The sequence below is a fragment of the Phaethon lepturus genome, unplaced genomic scaffold (genome assembly GCF_000687285.1).
Source record: "Phaethon lepturus isolate BGI_N335 unplaced genomic scaffold, ASM68728v1 scaffold10779, whole genome shotgun sequence".
Lineage (NCBI taxonomy): Eukaryota > Metazoa > Chordata > Aves > Phaethontiformes > Phaethontidae > Phaethon > Phaethon lepturus.
In genome coordinates this window covers 15,307-36,905 of record NW_010565555.1, presented here as the reverse complement: position 1 = coordinate 36,905, position 21,599 = coordinate 15,307, and the positions used below count along the sequence as shown (strand labels likewise).

The 21,599-nt window shown below is 40.7% G+C and overlaps 1 long non-coding RNA gene across 1 annotated transcript in view; it reads right to left on the bottom strand.

Moving 5' to 3' along the window:
- Positions 1 to 1,389: 1,389 nt before the first annotated feature.
- Positions 1,390 to 21,599, bottom strand: part of LOC104627114 — a 23,985-nt gene continuing 3,775 nt past the window's right edge. Inside the window, exon 2 of the long non-coding RNA XR_738095.1 lies at positions 1,390 to 2,677. This is a non-coding gene — a long non-coding RNA (uncharacterized LOC104627114). The remainder of the gene's footprint in view (positions 2,678 to 21,599) is intronic.

Here is a 21,599-nt window from a genome sequence, read left to right as displayed (position 1 = left end):
CTTTCACTCTTAGCATCTTTTGTCCAGCTGCTGCCTGCCCCGAGGGGTGGATGGCAGGAGCCGCGGGGCTGGCTCTTTGGCTCACGGTTGAGATGGTAATTTTTCCCACTGACTTCATGTAGATATTGAAGGGGACAGGGAGCAGGCTGGTCTCTCGGGGGAGCGAGCAGCTTGGTGAGAAGTCATGGTTATTCCTTTCTGTTGTCGGGGTGACAAAGGCTAGACATCTGCTCTATACCCCGGATGTATACGCTCCTCTGGTGAGACCCACTTGTGTCCTCCCAGAACTGGCTATCCACATATCAGACTTCTATCTTTAACAAAGCATTTTATAGAGAAGTCAACACATTTGTACAGAATCCATGTAAGGCACCCTTCAAAACCAAAGAAAGGCTTATGTGTCCAAAAGTTTGCTTGATTCCACCCACCCCCCCAACCCAGTTGATCTTAAGATATGGGTTCATTTTATAAGCCTTGTCTTGCTTATAAAAGCAAGAAAGCAGGAGTCTCCATGCTCCAAAGAAAACTTAAAAGAAGATTAATTAATTAATTAAGAATCTTTTCTTCTGAGTGCAACAGGATCCAAGTAACAAGTGAACTTTTCATTTCCAGTAATAGCAGAAATTACTTCAATAGCATGATTGTGAGCACCCGCGGGGCCATAATGTGAATGGTCTTTATTAAGGAATAGACTGAACTTCTGACTATCTTTCTTCCAGTCATTTCCACAGGCTATAAACAGCGCCTGGTTTGTTGCTATTAAAAGAGTCTAAAGACGACGATGCTGAAAAGCATTACTGTTTAAGTACTCGTTGCTTGACATTAACATGAAAAATATTTTCTTGAAAGTAAAGTGAGTTTGGATTCTCCAGAATGCTCTAGTTTAGTTAAGAAATGTTTATGTTAAGTATTTGTGATATGGGGAAGATGATTGTTTGTTTGTTTGTTTGTTTTAATTACTGGTCACTACCTCTCTGTTTTGCTTGATTTTTCAGACATGTATGAAGTCAGAAAACATCTTTGGGCCAGTATTTATGCTTTCTTGGTGTTATTTTCTCCCTATGTTAATACCTGATGAAAGAGCCTGGTCTTAGTTAACAGCGAAGCCTCATTATACGTTTGTTCCCATAAATGACCACTCTGAGGAGCAATCTTTCCTGAATAAGATAGTATTTTGGCAAAATGATGTTAAGTAAAAACCAAAGTAATCCATGATCTGCTGAGGTGATATTGAAGACATATCTCTCGTGCACAGCAGACCTATGCATTAATCCCGTGTTTTGGGGTCTTTAATTGCTTTAAATATTTGCTTCTAGATCTGTGTTTCACACATCTTATTTACATGGTTTATTTTTCATTTTATGAACAAATCGATAACCAGACAGACTCTTTACCACACTGGATTAGTTTTATTTATTCTCTTTGAACTTGATTAAAAAGCTGTCAAACATAAGTCTACATTTTATCAGCAGAATACTTTTACAAAACAGGGTAGGAGATGTGTATAGCTGGAAACATACATTTCAAAATGAAACAATATTTGATATATTCGAGACAGTTACCCTTTTGTTTATCCATGACAACTGAAACTAACCATCAAATGCATAAATTGATTCAAGTCTAGCCAAGTAATCCTAAGGGCATATGAAAAGGCTTTTTTTTAAAGTTCTTTCTAGATGAATTTAATGTAGTTCACCAATAAAGCATCCTCAGGAGCACAATACAAATGCTACAGAACATGAGATAGCTGGGGAAAGCAGGCAGATGTACAGTGTGATGAAGAATCAAAATGGATGTTACATTAAAATGAGCAGTCATGCAATGTCTTCATTTCATGTACTGCATTTAAGTAAAAATGCCAAAGTTCCAATTCCGTTTTTAATTTTTTTAGGCACTGTTATGCAAATAGTGACATTCTGGTAGTGTTGTTTTGTTTTGTTTTTTTTCCTTATTTGTTTAAAAGTATTAAATGTAATCTTTTTTTGAACTCTTGGGGTAGGCAAATTCATTATTCATCATGTCTTTAACTTTCAGTATATATAAAAGAGAGAGGTAAATTATACTCAGATTAGCTACAAATGATCTGGTATCACCGTTTTAATTCATTGCCTTTAATATACATATTTTAATCCATTTTCCACAAATCTCCTCAATTACTATTTGTCTTTCTGTGCCGTTGCATATGTTGGTAAACAGCATTTTCTATGGTCTTTGGCCATATGCTGTATGCTCAGCTTGCAAGAAAAGTGACACTTGGAGTGCTAGCATAATGAAACTCTCAAAGGGTTAATGCAGAATACATATAGGCAAATGTTGACAATATTTTTTATTCCAATGTTTGAAAATTAAACACAAAATCATCATTAAGTTTTCACAAAATGAGGCATCTGTCACTTGAAAGAAAAAGAAATATTTCAGAAATATGTTTACAGAAATGTAAAAATATTAGACATCAAGACAGATGTGAACGTTTTCAATAACAGGCCCTGTCTGTCAGTCTTCCTCAGAGCCGAAGATCTTGCTGTACTCACTCAACATAAGTTCAACTATCTGATTTTGGTACAGCATGTGGACTGCCATGTTCCCTGTCTCCTTTTCAGGTCTAAGGAGTGTTGGTCCAAACACAATTCCTAAGCTTTGTGTTGACATAAGATTCACGGATTCCTTGGCTGCTATCCTGTTGACGAAAGGAAAGAATTGGTTAAAAAAGAGGGATGTCAAAGGAGTCGCTGTTGCATTTGAAGTACATAGAGGCACTTTTTACTGATTCCCCTAACAGGGATGTTTGCTTGGTTAAGTTCTGAAAAAGAAAGAAAAGAGGGAGGGAAGAGACAACTCCTGCCAACCTGGCAAGCAAGGAAAGGAGAGCCAGCCCCAGACAGCAAGATGTGCGTGGGGTGGAGGTCTAGAGCCCCCTTTACAGTACTCTTGTATGAGGGCACAATTTGCTGCTTTCTGGTGAACGAGCATTCGTATAAGGCAACAATTTCTGAGCTCATCTATTTAGATACTGAAAATAGGGATTGATCTTTATGCTAAGGGAATTGAGCACTTTTGGTGTCAACAGTTTTGGTGGCTTTAGGGAGAAGTTTCTCTGATTCTCTCAACATGGTCTCCAGCACTGAAGGGGTTGGGAAAACAAAAAAAGCCCCTTAATATAGAGCTCATATGAAGCATGTTCCTTCTGCTAATTTAAATCCAATAGAGTTTAGTATGCTCTGAAATGGATTGTGAGATTTATACAACTAAAGACTTTTGCATGCCTTATCCTGACACAAAGTTTCTTGAAAGACACTGAGACCACATACCTTAATGAGATGACTTAGGAAATAATGGTAAGGATTATAACCTTTGATATCTTTATTACCCGCAAAATTACAAGAGGAAGACTATTATTATTAAAAGTTGATCTTATGTCTGTATTAAGACTTAATATTCTTGTGGAAATAACATTAAGGATGGAGAGGTCTGGTCTAAGAACAATATAGGTTTAATGGATGGAGTTTAGGTAGGCAGTTTCTCATAAATCTCTGCAGCGGTGAGTCCGAACTAAGTAGAAATCCATTTCCCTGCACCCTCCAGAACATGTAATATAACCTAGGCTGGAAAGACTAGTAAATGAAGATACATATTTTATAAATAAATTACACAGCTCTGCCAAGGAATGAGAACTAAATCTAACTTTAATATGTAAATGTTTGAATTTATGGATGCTTCCTTAACCTGTTAATTTTTACTTAAATATTCCAAGTGGACTGTTGAAACCAAGTTCTGCTTTTCCCCACTCTCTCTCATTGTCACTCATTTACCTTTTTAAAATCCAGACAGCAATGTAAAAATCGTCATCGTTGTCTCTGTTTTCCCATACCTGTTGCTGAATTTACAGCAAGCTACACTAAAAGTGAAAGATACTTCCTGAGGCATAATGGGTTCAGTCACTTAAAAAAGGTTTCTTTCATGTTAGTGGGTGGGTCACATGGCAGAGAGCATCGTCTTGTGGCTTTCTGCCAGTCTCGTTGTTTACCACGTTCCTTGAACATTAATGCTTGTGTTTTTTCCCCCGTATATAAATAGGAAGCATTACTTAGTACTGCCTCATGCTTGTAACCGTGGTGTCCATTGCACAAAACATTCTCCATATGGCACTAATCAGATTGGCTTAATTATTAGTTTCTTAAAATATAGCATCTTTATTATAAATAAAAAAAAAAATTGTCTTTCCTCTGTGGCAGTATTAACATATTACCTCTTCTCTTAGGACTTCAGAATGTCTCAAAAGTTAGTAGTTTTGTTGCCAAATGACTGTGTGAGTTTCTGATGGATGTCATGCACCTTTATCACAGTTAAAAATGTTTGTTACAGGGGTGATCAGGTTGTTTTGCTTTAATACCGCTTATGCAGAAGCACATACATCAAAATTTTGGGGCCTCCTTTTGAGAAGGACTTGATTTCTGTTGAGCTTGTTACATGCCAGAAGTTGCGAACCTTACAAAGTATTTGCAGACAACATCAGCATGGGCAAGGATGTTAGTCCACCAGGGAAAAAAACCAACATATTCAGCAGTTGTAACTTGCACAACTTCAGAGATCATCAATTTAGCATCAGCCATGGCTTTGCAATGTGGTGGTGTTGATGATGGACAACATTGATGAAGCTGGAGGAGAAACACCTTGCAGGGAGCAGGAGGGAGTGGACCGTGAGTGAGCAGAGTTAGGGCAAAAATAGTGGTGGCAGAGCTCATTTTACTGAAGGGAGAGGAGAGGTCTGACTTCTTTTAGCTGTAAAATGTAGAGCAAGGTGTTGAGATCCTATGTTTCTGATGTGGACACAGAAAATGGAAGATGGATGGCCAACCCCTCTGTCCTTGTTTGACATCTTTCTGAAGCCAAATAGCTTTCCTTGTTTTTCCTGGAGGTGCCATCCTGCACATGAAGTCCTGTTTGAATCTAGGCATTGCCAGCACATCGTCCGCAGTTGCTCAGCTCCCAGGAGGTGAGGGTATGGCATGCAGCAAGGGAGGATTTCCAGTGGAGAAGAACCAGTTATCTGTTGTGGTTCGTTGATATGGAACATGGTGCTAAGAACATCTGTGTATGTTTGGGGCTCCTAAGCTTAACGTTAGTATGTTAATTATTGGATTGATAATACCTCTTGAGAATTCTTGATATTTTCTATCTATTCATGCAGTTGTACTTTTTTTGATGACCGTAATAACAAAAAACTGTAAACTAAGCAAACTTGGAAACATGGAAAGTCTGAGTAGTTAAATAATCTGCGGTAAAATACTGAAGAGGAAAAAAGAAGTAACTCAACCCACACTGAATAAAATAATTATAAGTTTAGGACCTTATGTCTTTTAAAATTACAAATATTTCCAATGGAATTCTATAACTAATACTTTTTTTCATCTGTCCACAAAAGAATTCTTCAAAGCAAAATAAAAACAAATATGCACAATTTAAGCTATTACTGTAGCAGTTAAGTGAAATTCAGTCGTTAAAAGAGAAAATCCCTAAAAATGGGCAAGGATCCTTTATTTGTCAAGAAAAAGAGCAGAAAGAGTGATACACCATTTACAACAAAAAGTGAAAGTTAATACCAGACCTACTTGGTCAAGCCCAAGTGAAAGGGGCAATGATCCATCGATTTAAGATTATTTTAGAAACAATCTATAATCCAGTGCCACAGATGTTGGAAACATATCGAGAAATCGTTGGGCGTTATGCTGTGCAAGATTCCCTCCCCTCCACCCCCCCAATAAGTGAGCTTCAAGAATGGCTTCAGTCCTTTAAGATCACAAGTCAGAAGATATGCAGAAAATACAGTTCTCATTATTAACAGTAATGAAATTAATGATACATTAAAACAACAGAAGTGTCTGATAGGAGGGGTCTAGTGTCAATGGCAGATATATAAGCAAAAATACTTGGAATTTATGCTTTGGCTGTTACCAAGGCAACAGTAAGCTGGAAAGCGTGTGACTGAGAGCAGGGCAACTCTACAGCTAAGAGGGTCATTGTATGGTGAGTTTGGCTCTCCAGTTCCATTAAATCTACACTTTTCAAACTCTCTAAATAAAATCATTATTAATTTTGACATTTGGAAAGCACATTGGATTATTACTTCAAACACACTAGGTGTTAGGAAATGTTCCTCATCCATTTTTACTCCGTAATAACTGCTGGGGAGGGGAAAGTGTTTCAACAGTGACTCTGATTCCTCGCCTTTCTTATGTTCCTACTGAATATAAAAAAATTGAGAGAGAAGTCAGTGTACTTAGCGAGGAAAACCCCACTGGAAAGGGCACTGTTTTAATGCAAGCTGGAGAGTGTTTGAGTGTAGGGCTGTCCTCTACTAGTTGCATTGAGAACTGCTCGGTCTGGCTTTCTTAGCCCTTTCCAGCCTACGAGGATTTAAGTTTGCTCAATGCGAGGGGCATTTCTACCCTTAGCAGAACCGTTTTTAGCCATGCCTAGTAATATTTTTTGGTTTTAAATTATACCTGAGTGTAACTTTTCAATAAGACAACCCTGCTGCTCTTCCATGAACTGGTAATATTGACTATGAGTAAAGGGCAACAAGTTACAGAATGAGGGGATCAGAAGAGTGAGAATGGGTCATCTGGTAAAATGTTATGGGCCAGAATAGCAGGTGTGGGAAATGCCATCCTCTGAATTCAGTAGAGGACCAAGGGATAAAAGTAGGTTTTGATCTTATCAGAATCTTGTCCACCAGCATTATGCACCGATTTTGTTTAACCAGGGAAGTCACTGCCATGACAGACAGAAACCAAGATCTAAAAAGAGGCCAAGAAAAATTAAAGATGCGTGGGAGTAAACTCCCCAGAAAGGAAAAAACCACATATATAACAACTAACCTTACAGAATTAGGAACTGACTCCTCTCTAAGTGGATTATTCCATGACAGCCCGTTTGGGTGGGTTTTGTACTTTTGCTGAACTGTGCTAGTGACCACCGTCACGGCCAAAGCTGCTCATCCCGATGGACAGCGGGGCTGGCTTGATATGTAAGTTCCTATGAACTGCCTTAACGAGTCAAAGTCTGCGCATCCCATCGATTCGCTTTACCAATAATTATCCTCAAATTAGCTAATATCTGTTTCCTATACATACTCAGGCATACGCAAATGCAATGTTTTATCTTAAGGACTCAGCCTGGGGAATCGCTCAGCTGCCTTCAACTCACCTCAAGTCTAACGCTGTTAACAGGCCTTTCACTGCACTGTTATGGGCCAGGTTTTATGCAGCAGTTTTCTGACTTTTGCTGTTGTAGAGCTCCCATCAATTTGAACGTGTTAAAATTTGACTCCTATGATGAACAGTTTGTAGCTCAACATTTTATGTTCCCCTCCTTCCCAAATGCTGGTTCACAGGAGTTAAAAAATAACAGGTATTACATACTTTGCTTTAGTGATAAGACATTTGGGAAGGAATCATCCAACCTTGAAATAAAATCTTTATTGAAAGCAATTCTACATCCATGCCAGTCAGATGCATTGCATGATCAGGAGAGATGTCCCAGGGGAAAGCTCGGCACAGTAGACAGGGTTGATTACTTGGACCTCCTGTCAGTTCTTAACTCATTGACAATGGCTGAGACATTCCGTACAACTTTGTTTTCTTTATTTGGAAGTAAAGTTAATATACTTACCTTAACTGTGCTAAATGTACTGGAAAATAACCTGATAATAAAACGTACCATCCTACAAAGTGATAATGTCTGTGTGTGTATAAGCACATTTTGGCAGGGCTTTTGCAGATGGGTTTTTCAGTGTTAGGAAGGAAGCACAAGTACAAAATGATGCCCAGATAAACTATCAGGTTTCTTCTGAATGTATTTCCTTTCCATTTAAGGCCTGTTACATACTTTGCTGAGATACAGCGTATTACTGCAACATCATTTTGTGTTGCAAACTTAATTCAGTTCGGCTGTAATAGTTGTTCTTCAGGAAGAACTTAAGTGTTTTTTGGTACTAAAAAGGCAACTGAACTACAAAGTTTGGCTTTGAGACTCCTCTTAAAACACGAAGAGCAATAGGTGTTCTTTTACAACAGGTCAAAGCCTTGCGGAGATACCCATATCCAGCTGGATATACCAGCTTAGGAGAGACAGCAAAGACACCGGCCGTGGAGGAAGGGAGCAGGGCCCGTGCACTATTTAACCCCGTCTTGAGAGACATACAGGAATAATCGGTGGTGAGCGAGCCCTGACACTATAAGCTCTATTTATGTAAACTGTTCAATTCATTGCACTGCGACACAGATAAATTTAAAATTTAGTAATAAATTGGGATTTTTGATATTTTATGAATGCAAACTAAGCCTCATTATTATTTATGTACTGGCTTTATGGATGATTTACTCAGTTGCGTTACAGTGGTATTCACCAGCTGATGAAGCTAAGCGAATGCAAACATTATCAATTGAATCCCCAGCTTGTTGTTTGTGAAATCCGTATACCACGTTGGGAGGGGGGGAGCTTTGTGTATATGTGGCTACGACCTGAGGTTTATGCTCATAGAGGAGCTCCAAAACGCTGCAATGTCTGTCCTTTTCAAAATGTGATCACGGTGAACTAGTACAATTTTAAGCTACTTTCTTTTGCCTGTGCAAAATGTGAAGGTACTTTAAATTCCTCTTTGCTCCATAGGTTGAATTCAAAACAACAGCTATCCAAGACTGGTAATAGAGAAACCAGGTCATGGCGTATGATACGTTACGAGAGGGGTCAGAAATAGTTCAGACATACTTAAGAGCTTGCTTTTGCTGAAAATAGCCTCCATGGCTCCTGGCCTACAGAAACTCCATAGGCTTCCTGTGCTCTGCAGCTGTGGGTTCATATTACAGCTCTTTGGGAAAAATCCCTTCTCTTCAGTTGTTCTGGGACACTAGAATGAGCACTCGATGCTGTCGTCTTCTGCAGACTAGCCTTTAAATCTGACCGTTGGATGGCTATATATAGTACCTGGACAGCTGACAGGGACCTGGTGGAGAATGGGCTTCCTCAGGGGATCCCCTACATATCTCACAGCACGAGCCCTTCCCTGGATGAACTGCCTTGGAGTCTAGCCCTAAATGAAAATAATAACTAAACTAAATCCGAACATCGGTTCACAGTTGGCTGAATACACTCCAAAGAGCTGAAGAAAGGCATTTATTCTGGCTTAGCCTGGCTTAATAAGAACACAGTTCAAAATAAAATCTTCTCACCATTGGGTGAGCTTTGCTACCCGTGTGACACCCTTTCTGAAGAGTGCGTGTGCTCTCGCCTTTACACACACCTCACATAGTGCCTGTCTTGTAGAGAAAGCCTTCATTTTCCTGGTGACCGAGGCCAAGACGTAAAAGCACATGTAGGTATCTAAAGGGACTCGGGCCTCTACAGGGGCTTCATTCAGGAATGTGCTTTGGAGAAGTCCTGCTTGTTCTTCTGCACGCTGGGAGCCGTACTCCTGCCTCCGCCCTCAGCTGTACGAAGAGAGCAGGGTAACGTGGTACCTGCACCTCAGCCCTGGGATCATTTCTGTTTTGCTCTAACACATCTCCCGTGTTAGAGAAGCTCCATAGGCAGAGGGTGCACACTGGTGTCCCGGCGTGGCATGGACAGGGAGAGCGGGAGCTCATCTCTACACATTGGTGAGAACACTGAAGAGCCTGGCGTGGGTAGAGGCTCAGGTCCCACTCCCCCAAACCGTGTGGTGTCAGAGAAATTGATTCAAAATATTTCCACAAAATCTTCCGTATTACTGCAGAAGTTCCAGGTCTCCCTTTTGGAAAACTGACCCAGCTGGGTGACCTGTTAAGTTCTTCCATTTACTGACAGCCAGCACTCTGTCCTCCCAGTTCGGCTTGGTTTTTAATCTTTCATGTGTGAATGGTTCTGACTAATGCTCATACGGCTGGAGGGAGGAGGAGACCCGGCCAGCCCGTGTTATCGCAGTGCAAGTTGCTACTGAGCCTGAAGTTTGCCTGTTTGGGGACGGCCACTTGGTAGGAGTCAGCTGAAGGCCATGAGCTGCCTTGAGGAGCATCTCGGGCGCCTCTGGCCGCAGCTCCACGCACACGGCGTTCATTTTTGCTTTCTCCCCGTAGCAGCATGTATGTCTCAAGCAACAGCAAACCCCTCTTCAAAAGCCACACTACCACTGCAAGCACGAGCCTCTCCTTGGGGAGGGGATGGGAGAGAACAAAACCGCCCGTGACAGATGTTAGGCAGATGCTAATGCACTTCTTAGAGGTGTTTGGATAGTGGGGTGATAAAGGCAGTGTGAGACTACATAGAATAATATATGTTCAGACAGAGATACAACACATAAAGCCTTTAACTGTATTTTTGGCTGGTGGTGTAATTTTGCTGTGATTGATTTTTTTTTTTTAAACTTATTTTTTAAAAAATTCTACTTCTGATTTCTGCGGAACAACCAGCTCATTGTAAAGACCAACCTGCTGGAGGTCCTGGATCTGTATGTTTTTGTGGCCTGTGTGGCTCAGAAGGCAACAGATAGTTTTACATGAATAAAGCTTTAACTTTTTAAATTGCTTAAATATTTTTGTTCAAGAATGCCTGAAGCTACATTTCCTAGTAACATTAAAAATAAAAAGCAGTTAGTAACAATCGCCCTTAAATCAAGAATTGTAAATATAGAACCTTTATCATCAGTACAGCACATCCAAAAATGTCTTTGTAAAATAAATCAAATTATATGAGTTAATTGATTCCAGGCAACATCAGCAACTGCAGGTGGAAACTGAATAACAGGATGTATATTAATGAAGGACTATTAATCAAAATTGACAATATCAATTCCTCTTTCTTTTATTTGAATTCTACCTGCAAAATCCATGGATGTACTTGCTGAATTTATAAATAAAAATTTAAAAGTAAAGAAAATGCTAACACTTGGGATTTTAGCTTTAGATGTAGGGCTATTTGTTTAAACAGCGAAAGGATATCCTAAATCCAATTTGACAGGCAATGCCAAAGATGCCAGTGGTAATTAATTAGCACTTAATTTAGACCACAGAACAACAGGATATGGAATTGGTGCTCAGTGCCATTTCCCCTTAGGCTTCATCTCATGAGGGTCAGGAGTATGGCTGTTGCATTGAAGGTCAGTAAATAAATTGGGGGAACACATTGACACTGGACTTTTCATGATAGATATCCTTCACCCTTATTACTGCCTCTGGCTATCGCTGATGAGAAAAGGGCTGCAATTGTTCTGTGAAGAATGCCGTGCCCAGGCTCGATTCCAGCAAGGTAGCGTTTGAACGCAGGCGTTGTGCTGTAGTGGTGCTGGATGCGTCCTGCGGGCAGAGAGCTGTCTCAACTTTGTACCTGGGGTGGAAATAAACTTCGAACTGGAGCGTAGAAAGCTTGAGGAACTCTGACAGGCGAGAAAATTCACTTAAAAGCAGTCCTTAAGTTTGCTAGATTTGTGAGCTTAGCTTTAGATTAAGCGTAATTAAAATCAATGGCAGATTTTAAAGCGAGGTTAGAAACTAGGTCAGCAAGGGAAAGAACACATTTCCTTATTATCCTCTTGTCTTTGTCTTAATAGTATTTGGTATTCCTCCATAAAGATAAAGGCTCTTAATAAAGGTGGAATAATGTTATTAACAGCATTGTCTTCTGATGGGGACACTGAGGCTTTGACATGCTTAGTGATGGACAAACAAAAAGTATGTGACAAAAAAGCAGAGCCACCAGTCCTGCCGGTAACCCAGCTGCTTTTTAACTCGGTGAAAGCAGCCACCCTTCTACAACGCACCCAAAGCAGAGGGTATGTGGAAAGAACACAGGAGGCCCCATGGAGCCTTGTTCACAGATGCACATAAATTGCAATTTTTGGTTCAGGTCCACCTGGCCTGCAGGATGACGAGCAATGGGAACTTCAGCAGCTACAGCAGGGAAATTCTTATTGCAAACCCCAGATGTCCTCCCCTGGCACAGTTTTATCCTCTTGGTCCTGTCTGCCTTGCTACCTCAGGAAAGCACTGAGTTAGACAGCAGACCATGCTCCGAAAATGTATTTTGGAAGTCCCAGGTTAACAGTTATTCTAACTTTCACTTCATCACACCCTTTGCAGCATCTCACTCGACAGTGAGTGAAATTTTTGTTGCTGTTAAAGTCACTGACGAAACTCCCAGCGACTGGGAGCCAGAATGGAGTCAGAATTTTACTTTATATAAGCTTAACTTTTCTCATTTTGGATGATATCTACTTTTACTAAGTGGAATTACTGCTTTTGGCTATGTTCAATCTATAACCTCTTGCAGCCTTCAATTATAGCCCTTTTGTGCTACGGTAATCTAGCTGACAGCAAATAACTCAGTGCTGGATATGACAGGTTTACTTTCTGACTTAAAGCCCAGAAGTGGCAGTTGATTGGAATTTCAACCTGGGATGCTGAACTGCAGACAACTGCTCAGAAATGCATCTTTGCTGGTGAGTCTACAGCTTCTCACGAAAAAACTTTTAATTTTGCTAACAACGCATTGTTTTTGTCCAGCACCGCAAATAAATTATTCAGTTTTGTGAGACAACCAGTATTTTTTGGTGTTGAAATCAGAGAATGTGGCAATGGATTCCACGAAAATCAGGGAACAAATGCTTGCCAAAATTTTGCTTCTCTGTGAGCTCCTGTATGCATAATTCATAAATTGTTTTGGTTAAAATATTTTTAAATCATTAAAAACTTCTGAATTTTGTCCTGTTAACTGTCCCCAATATAAAAGTTCAATTTTTTTAACCTATATTATCACTATCTTGTTGTTTAAGATGAAAGTTTTTTTGCAGTGGTCTGCCCAACAGAGGTGATTTTATATGGGATCTGACCTCAACCAGGATTCCTACTCTTTCAGGTTCAGTTCTGAGCTCCCCACAAGCTACTGTTGCAATATATATGCACTGCATTTGTATCAGATTTGATAGATGCTTTAATATGCCTCCCAGCCCCACGATTGTTTCAGCCCTGATATTGAACATGAGTAGGATGAACGTATCTCTTAAATGCACTAGTGAGTATGTGCCATGAGTCTTTCATTTCTTTAAACTTATTTACATTTTACTTGCCCTTGAGCAACGAATTTACTATGTCAGCATTGTCTTTTCTCCTTACACTTTGTCCGTCTTGTCCACTCACCTTAGCTTGATGTTTATTTTTTGCATGTGTATAGTCCATTGCACTAAATGCATCAACTGCCTGGAGTGGAGGTTTTTCCCTGTATCGTGTCTTTCGAAGATCCACCCTTTGTAGTACTGCAAGTTCTGCAATATTTTTCCTAGCTTTAAACTAGCTTTGTTTTTTCTCATTAGTTCCGTTTTAAGTAAGTCAAACACCCATTCACACGTGTGCTGGTCTCAGATGACTGTGGTCTAACTGCCTTAGATGCTTTATGAAAGTCTTTATTCTCTATACAGGCAGCCCTACCTCTCTCAGTAGTTGTGTTTCTTTCATCTTTGAAGCTTCAAGTGACCAGACTTTCCAATATCTGCTTTTGTCTGACCCTGATCAAAATCCACAGCCAGAAAAACTGGGGAGAAAACACACACAAGTCTCTTAGACCTCCTAGCCAAAACCACGTTCAACAGATATTGAAGGATTTAGGACCGACAGGTACAATCTAGTTGTCGATATCAAGGCATACTCATCAGTCTTGGAAGACCTCATTCTGTAAGAAGCTTCCAGGCCATCAAATACCTCAGTCATAGCTTAACTAAGTAAAATGCCTCAATCTACCTAATAGAGCTGCAGAGAAATGTTTCTGATAGTGCCTGCCTATCAAACGGGTCTGTCCCTGTGTGGCCTTGGTTGTTGACCTTATGTGTAGGCATGCTGAAATGCCTTGCATGTGGGTTTTTTTCACTGCCTTAAGCTCCAGAAGGCCACTGACATCGTGCTGTCTGGCTCTCAGATAAGTCTAAATTCAGGACACTATTTTGTAGATGCCACACGGATCTTCCCTCTACAGCAGAAAATGTCTGACCTCAACTGAATGGTTACAAATGGATTCACAGACTGAAAAAGTGCCTCCTTAGAAAGCAAATATTGTAGTTTCAGGATGCGAAGCTGTATAAATGTAATTTAATATGAAGAGTAACATGGAAACCAGTTAGCATGTAACCCAGAAAGGTTAAGCAGTTCCTCACCATAGTGGTCAGGTGGGATTCAAAACATATGATTGTATTCATCAAGCTTTGACATTTATCCCGAGATAGAAATCTCGAGGCTGACACTGAGGCCATAGCAGCTGCAATGACTTTCATGGGGTAGAGGCTCTGAAGGAATGGAAAACTCATTCTTTTGATGACATTTTTATGAGACAGTTACCCAGATATGGAAACAAGATGGTTATCCTAGGAGGTGCTCCGAAGTTGCGTGCTTCTACTGTTGCCACAGTTCTGCTGAAAACCTTCTCTGGACTGAAAGTTTGAGTATGTTCGCAGTAAACTTTACCTACTGGAAAGCTTCCATACACTATAGGGTTGTCCCATATGCTATACGCTACTGGGGTCTCTAGGATTGCTGGTAGCATTTGGGGAAGGCCTGGACTTGGCAGCGTGGACGGCAATGATCTGGGAAGAGGGAACAGTTTCAAGGCAGATGAAAGCCTATCCTGAGGTATTTTGGTGAGGCTGAGTCTTGTGCTGACGCAGAGAACATGGTGCAAAAGGTTTGCACTTTGTCCATGAAGCTGCTGGGAGAGCTACAGGAGACAGATTGGTGGGATCTGTAAAAAATACAGAACTTTTCTGAATTCCGTTTTCTTGGCTCATCTCCATGGCGAAGGGTCTTCTTTCAGAAGACCACAGCAAAGCTCTGGAGAGGATGTGGCAATGCCATCTAACGGTGGGGCTGAGGTGGGTGCAGGAACCCCTAGAGGTGTTAACCAGCTGCGTGTTGTGGACCAGGAGAACAGGCAAGTTGTACGCCGCTCCACAGATTTCTGATTTTACATTGCACCATAATGCGTAATGTACAAAAAGATAAATATTTTCCATTCAGCAACATCTTGCTGTATTTTCATCTAGCTCTATAATTTTAATTATAAAGTGAACATAACCTGTATCAAATTATGATTTTGTTAACATATTGAATGAGGACAAGAAAAATAAATACCAGATTTTATACTGTACAGGCACATGAAGGTATAGTAAAAAAATCTGGTTTCCTTGACCACATTGTCATAATATGCATATATAACTGCTTATTGAATCCAGGCTGTGTAGACAACAGAAAGAACACTGGCTCCATACCATCACAATGCATGCCCACAACAAAGAGGAGGAAAGAACAGGCTCTTTCATTGTGTGTTTCTAAGTATTACCAACATCAGGACTAAAAACATTACCTCTGTCTGAAGTGTATCTATATATCCATGCATAAGTTATTAACTGGGCTCCCTGAGCACAGTTGCTGAAAATATTAATATATTCAAATTATATTCTAGCTACTGCAAAAACAGTAGATCAGACAAATGTATTAAAATCTCTTCAGACAAAAGGAGTCATGTTATTTATAAAGTTCCTCCCCCCCCCACTGGAACACAAACCTTCATTGTATATAATATACGAGAATGCAAAATGATCCTTAGATGTCAAAATGTGGCTTAAAGTTTGAATGTAATCGTAAAACAGTGACTAATGCTTGCCATAAACAAATTGTCACTGGTATTATGTAACTTAGACTATTCACAAAGTATAAAAGACGGGAAGAATAAAAGGTGGCTGCCAAACACTACGGGCCAAATCCGGAGGTTGTGCCAAATTGCGCTAACGGATTGGGGGTTGCGAACCCAGCGTGGAATTCGGATTTGCACTCCCCAGTGTTCAGGCTGCTCCTATGGCTTAAATTAGGGTGAGATAAAGGCTATTTTTTTTTTTCTAGTTTGTGGGTTTAGACTGTAAGGAAGCAAAGCAGCAAGGAGTGGCTTCTGCAGCCTCCCCTGCTCCCTCTTTCCCGGAGACGGGAAAGTGGGATAAAAGTTCTCTACTTGCCGCAGGACCCGTTTTTGTACGGAGTGGCCTTCTAGGACGCAAGCAGGCATGGTCAGAAAGCACCAGCAATGCTGCCCAAAAGGCAAGCTCTGCTCTCAAATCTGGTGGTCTTGAATTTTTCATGGCATCCAGTGCGCAGGGTACGGCATCATCAGGCTGAGGTCCTGCTCTTCGCTCGGACTTGTTAGGAAAGCCGGCACAGCGGGTTAACGACAGGAGACCGTGCGTCGGGGCAGAAGGCCTGTCTGTGAACAACAACTAATCGTTCGTAGATACTTTCCTTTAATCTGGGCTTCAGGAGTGATGTACATCTGATAATACTCGCACTGCACAGATTCACGTTGCAGCTGATGGTTGTGTTAAGGCCCTTTATCAGGGACAACCACCAAGCTAGGTGTCTGTCTATCCCTCTTCCCCCCCATCCATTCCTTTTAAAAGTAAAATGACTTTTTTTTCACAGCCTGAAATAATTGTTCAAGCAGAGATACTGGTTTAACTCATTATGAATTATTAGTGGAAAAGTGGGTCTCAGAAGTATGTTACATCTGAAATATTTTTCGTCACTTGAACATGTGCCGTCCAGAACTGGCCCTATTCTACCAGTCACTGGGAACAAACACTTCTCATTCACAGATGCTCCTAATTTGGTGTGGTTTGGAGTGTAATTTAGATCAAACGTATCCATGTAAATGAGTCAGGGTTTCTTAATTAGGTGCCTCTAAAGAAAAAACTTGGACCACATCAGTAGGTGTGGGTGTGGTGCCCACAGTACTGGAATCTTTCCTATAGATGAAGCTGAGTTTTGTTCAGGCATACTGTAGGTTTTTCTCTCCTTTTTTTTTTCCCTTTCTCTCTTTTTTTTTTTTTTTTTCTAAAGCACAATAATAAATCTGCAGATGGCATAGACATAAAGACGCTACTTCAGAGGAGCTGTCTAAAACACTGTCTCTTTGGCAAATGCCTTAAAGTAGGTCATTCTGCTGTGATTTAGGTTTATATTTCATTGCCAGCTTTTTGTTCCCATTACAAGTAGGGTGCATTCCAGTCCACAGATTTGCTCTTCTTTTTTTTTCCAGATTGGCTTTTCTTTACAAGAATTTGTAGATCTTCATAAGAAAATGTCCAATACTCTATCAGAAGTACTAATCATGCACTTGACCACAAAAAGAGATGTATGAAGGTGATAACCTGCAAATGTTGGAATGTAAAATACCATCCACTGGAAGCAAAAAATTTATTGATTCTCTTAACATGGTGATTGAAATGATTGTTGCATCTCTTGCAATGTGTGAAAAATGATTTGATCTAATGTCATTTCAGAAGTCTCGCAGAGCAGGAGTATCCGTTGCCCGAGTTGTTCAGGTATTTGCTTTTTCTTTTTATATATTTGCCACTGAAAAGCATGTATTTTATAGCTTATTAAAAAAAAAATCATCAGGGTCTTTTTTCCCATCAAAGTGCTGGGGGATTTACATGCCAAACTCCCACTAGCCTTAATGAATTACCTGCATAAATTCCCTTTCAATCGATAGTAGAATAGATCCTATTGTGTTATATTAATTATTTTGCACAGAACACTGACATTTTGGCATTAAAGTCTTTTTTGTTTTGTTTTTAAGTTCCAATGAATATCTTGAGAAACTTCAAGCCTATTATTTATTTTACAGCCTTATTCAGAGAAAAATCCCATATCTGTAGTCAGAAAAATGAAAAGCATCGCAATTTACCCTTTGATGATGTAGTCCTGGACATTAATGTGTTAGGGCCTAATCTCCCAAAATAGAAAGAAAAAAAAAAAAAAAAGAAAAAAAGGGGGGAAAAAAAGCTGTTTTGTAATGAATTGAGCATTCTTAATTTTCACCAACAAAAAACATTCAAGTTGAAAAGAACGCTAACCCCAAGCAATATTAAGAGGTTACAAAATCACATAAATTAACTCCGCCAGTGAGATTTTACTAACACTTATGTGAGTGCAAACCAGAAGCAGGACTCTCACATGGTCTTGATTAACTGAAGAGTACTTAGCAGTAACCGGCCTTCCCCGGGATGTGCTGGCCATATGCACACGTACACCCACAGCGCCAATACGCGCATGGAGGAGCCTTCAAAGGCGTGGGGGGCTCGGGGTGGGGGACTGGGAAGCAGGCGGAGAGTGGAAGTGAGAAGTGTTCGCCGTGTCATCGTGGGCGAGTGCCTTGCCCTCTTCGTTCCTCACTTTCTCCATCTACACAACTAGGAGAATAAAACTTACTGACCTGAAAAGGAAGTTATGAGATTTAATTAATGTTTGAAAAGCTTTTTTGAGATCGTTTGATATTGAGTAATGTGGGATGAACAATAGCAGCTCTTTGAAACAGGGGCTCTATCTATCCATATTTGTGTACTGCACCTAGCACAATGGTGCCGTACAGCCACAGAGTCAACCGTATCATAAATATTTAAATTAAAACTGTGTTAATTATTTTTATCGTTCTGTTATTTGCTGATACACCAGTTCAGTACATGTTGAAGCTTGGTAGTATTGAAAAGTACCAAGTGTAATTATTTGCCTGATTGTTATGAAAATCAGGGTTTATATTTTTAAATACGGTTGTGGAAATAGGAAGTATATGGAAACACAGGTAAAAATGTAGCTTTAATTACGCGTCATTCTTCTCATTAAAAACACTAAGCTATATGGTATTCTTCAGGGACGAGGTGAACTTTGCGAACTCTCTGATTCCGCAAAAAAAAGGACTAGACATGACTGCAAAACCCTCGGTAGCCGGTCGCCCCTGCCCCGAGGTGAATAGAATAAAAATGCATAAAGGTGCTTCAGGAAGACTGGATTTCTTTTTTGCTTTTAGTCCACAACCTATTACTACTCCTGCCCTGTGCACACTTGTGCCTGGCGCACATTTTCTTGTGTGCGCTAATTGACAAGGGGAGAGTTTAGTACACCGTGTGTACTTCAGCAGAGAGAAAGGGGTTTAACTCTCCTCCTTCCCACAAAATCAGCCCCAGGAAGCTATGGTAAACGGGACACGTGTTGGCATTGCTCCAGCACCTTTCTAAAACTCTTCTATAGCTGAAACAGAGAAAAGCATGTGGGCAAGAGCATGTCTTGATACGTATTTTCCTTTCTCAAGCTAGAAAGTGATTAATTCACATCATGTAAAGCTTAAAATGTTAGTTAGGGATGCCTGAGTCCCTGGCCAGTCACCTACTCACTCTTCTGGTACAAGAGGACGTTCCTCCTCCTCACGTTTCCAGTAGCTGCTCCCCAGGCTTGTGGGAGTAAGGCTAAACTTTGCTCCCTGCTGCTGTCCTGTGGCTGAAGAGCAGGAACTGCTCATGAGTTGCCTGATTATAAAGAAAGGTCTCGATTCAGGAAATAATTTCAACAAATAGTCTTTCTTGTGCCTTCAGTTAAGAGCTTCTGTGCTTGTGCACATTCCTGAATCTGGGCATTTTTCTCGAAGAAAAATTTAAATGCCCATCCCACACTTTGGGTTGTAGGTCTCCCACAGGTTCCCTGAGCTTTCCCAAATAGAAGTTTCTTGTATAGTCCTTCCATTGTCGGGCTTGTATTTTCTTTTAAATAACTTTTACTTTTTTTTCCCCCCCTCCTTCCTTTTCTTAATAAAAGGCTTGTACAGCTCTTAATGTAATCTGTTCTTCTCTTGTGTAAAAAAAGGTTCTCCTGAACCTAGATTTAATATGTAAGCCTGCCTGAAGCTGCTGACATGACACATAATTTAGTAAGTGAAAATCACATATGTTTGCTACATCTTTCCTTCACCAACTTAAAAAAAATTTTGCAGCCATCCCCTGCTTAGTACGATGAGATGCCATACTTTAACTTTATTTTCTGATTTTCCCCTGGAATTCTGGGTACTGCTGCTGGACTTGTCATCACATTGTCATCGTGTCCTGGTGTGCGGGCTACTGCGGGCTTCTGTCTATGCAGGGCTTTTCCCTTTTTTATTAAAATCTTTACTAGCTAGAAATAAGTCTCTTTAGTTGCATGTAGTTTGCAAAAGCCTATGCTCTTCAGAACGTAGCTGCCACATGTTGTGAGGTTTGAGAGGGGTGTGTGTTTCGCTTGTCAAGCTTGGATGCTCTTCTCTGTTCATTGAGCTATGAACATGGGGGAAGGTTATTTTTCAAAAGAACTAAAGCTTGAATCTTGTAATACTTATGACTTTGCTAGATAACGTATTAATATTAGTGGGTTCATCTTAGAACAAAAGTTCTACTCTTGATGAGGAGCTTATTTCCAGTTAAATTGATGCAAATAATTACTAGTAAGAATAAAGAATCTGGGCAGGGGGGAAGGCAGTCCGAAAAGAAATCATCGTCCTCTCCCTGAAAGAGCAGGAAGCCTGGATGGCATCTGAAAACCTCTCGCTGTGCTATGTACCGTACAGGAAAAATGGAGCAAAAAAATGGAGTTTCTTGGACTCAAAGGTGAATCAAAAGGAATTGGCTTCTGCCTGGACAAGGCAGCCAGACAGGCCGTCGTAACAGCTCCACGTGATAAACCAAGAGGCAACTGCAGAGCTCCCCAGACAACTTGCCTGAAGTGCCTGCCAAGGAGGCAGATGCTGCTGCTGGAAGAATATCTTCCACAGTTGGGCATCTGGGTTCAGTGCTTTCCACGTAAGGGAGAGGGCTGGTAGCATCAGGCTGGCCCCCGTCTTCCCATTTAATTATTTCAACATCCATTTTATACTTTTGTAAATAACATGTATTATCCTGCCTTTGTGCCGGAAAATAACAAGCAGGGAGAGGGGGTTTGTCTGTAATACATCCCTTCGCAGGGGGGTCTACATGGATGGGTAAAGACGGCTCGAGCTTGGCTGCCCTGTGCTCCAGCCTGGTCAGATGTGAGACAGCTTGGGTCTGGGAGTAGCAGAGCTGCCTTGCGGTGGCACGGATCTCAACCTAATAAGCAGAGCAGGCTGAGATTCATTAATTTAACATTAATAAGCACAGCTTATTAGCTCGGGCACAGTGCTGGCTAATGCAGGCACACGGCTTCTGGAGCAGAGCGGCGTCCGCCCCCGCCAGCTCGGAGCACGGTGCAGGGGACCCGGCCAGGGTGCTCCTCTCCCATACTGCGTTTTGCCTTAGGGACGAAAGAGTAGTTTGCCATTGCTGCAGAAGCTTCTGTGCAAAAAAACCCAACCCTCCAGATTTTTAGATTATATTGCTGGCTTAGACTGAGTCTTTAAGCCATTTGAACTTCTTGTGCCTCAGTTTCCCGACGGGCGTGTAATATCTGCCTCAAAGATGTTGCTGTGAAAGCAGGTTAGGAACTGATTCTAAAATACTGTGGGATTCTTAAAATGTGAAGTGCTCCATCTGCCTCACTTGAATTAGAGTTTTTTGAGTAAATTATTGGGTACAAATGATGATTTATCAGATAGGGACTGGTTGCTCTCTGTTCACATTTGTGCAGACAGTCAGTACAAGGTTTCTGCATCATTTGATGTCCTGTGCATGCCTGCAAAATAGGACCAGAAAGGTACATCAATTTTATCTGGTACCTGCAATTAGCTCACTCTGGGAGTAAAATGCACTTGTAAATAAGCAA